A 1,429-nucleotide genomic window follows, 5' to 3' on the forward strand; every position below is an offset into this window, starting at 1 on the left:
AGCTTGGCCAAGAGCAAGGCGAAGATGTACGCGGCCAAGAACGGGCTCTACACGATCCAGAGCCAATCGGACGAAAGCAGACACAGCGGCAGCCGGCGCTCGAGTGTGAGCGGCGACCTCAAAAACCCTCCGGGAGGCAAAAGGCGGGTGGGTTCCAATCTGGAGGACTCGCTCGGGTACCTGCCGTAGGCTGTCCGGACGTTCTCCTTCTCGGGGGTTTGTCAGCGACTAGTTGGGGACTGGAGGATGCAAAGCCACCCAAGTAAGTCCTCAACTGGTCATTTTTCATGCTCTAAACCCTCATCAACGGATGCTCCTGGAGGGTGTTTGTCAACATTAGCTTGACGGTCTTGACGGACACTCTCTGGAGGCCATCCAGTGGTTGTGGGGGGCGACTCTTTGAGTCTGAAATGTGAAGGAGGCAGCCGATGGCGGAGCGTGAGATTGTGATAAAACGACGTATTTGGGCCGAAATTTGCCATACTAGGATTACTTTGGGTGCAATAAAAGACTCGTTGGGTAGTGCAATATTTTTAATTTTCCCCCAAAAACCTCGACCTGCGCGCCTACGCTTTGCAAAGTTTGTTTTGTCTTCTGTGTGGCAGACGCTCCGGTGCAAGTCTGACGAACTTTCGCCCACACAACAGGAGAAAACGGCCCCAGTCTCGCTTGGTGTCCAGAAGAATTGAGGCGAAAATGGGGTCGTTTTCCCTCGATGCTCCCCTTCTAGAGCCCTGGATTAGAGCAAGTCTAGGGCACACTTGCTGCCACACCGCACTCGCTCTCTTCCAGGGCAGTTGGAAGCTTGGGAAAGCTCTCCGAAGACACACAATTTCCCATCACCAAATGAATTCGTCGCAAAATGTGTCGAGGTTTTTGGTTTTTGTGGTGTTTGTGCAATATTAATTTAAGCTATCGATAACAATAAATAAAATAAAAAGTGAAACCACTTGTTTAATTGCTACCCTTCTAGTTAACGCGTATTCACACGGTGACAGTAATGTCAGAGTGACATCTAATTTCTTGACAGCAGCCAGTAAGGGCGGATCCAGGGGGGGTCATGGGGGNCCCCCCCATTAAATTCTCTATCCAACGATGCCAAAACGAATTCTCTGGCTCGAATGGTTCTTGAGAAACTTCGAAAAAGGCAGCGTCATGTTCAAGTGGATTTTGCAACTCATAGAAAACCATGCAAATCTAAAACTTCTTGAATTCAAGCATTTTTTGAGAAAACTGCCAACATTTCCCCATCCATGGTTCACTTTCTAAAAAGGTCATTTATTTCTCTCTAGAATGATGTACAAATGAGCGTTCTTGCTCATTTTGCCTCTGAGATATGAGCAAAAACGGGACGGAAAACATGGAATTTTGGCATAATCTTGCACCTAAGTGTTTGATATTCAAATTTCGCTTTCTGGGTCAAAACTAC

Source organism: Dendroctonus ponderosae, unplaced genomic scaffold (genome assembly GCF_020466585.1).
Source record: "Dendroctonus ponderosae isolate FM_Combo_2020 unplaced genomic scaffold, Dpon_F_20191213v2 Dpon_F_20191213_4, whole genome shotgun sequence".
Lineage (NCBI taxonomy): Eukaryota > Metazoa > Arthropoda > Insecta > Coleoptera > Curculionidae > Dendroctonus > Dendroctonus ponderosae.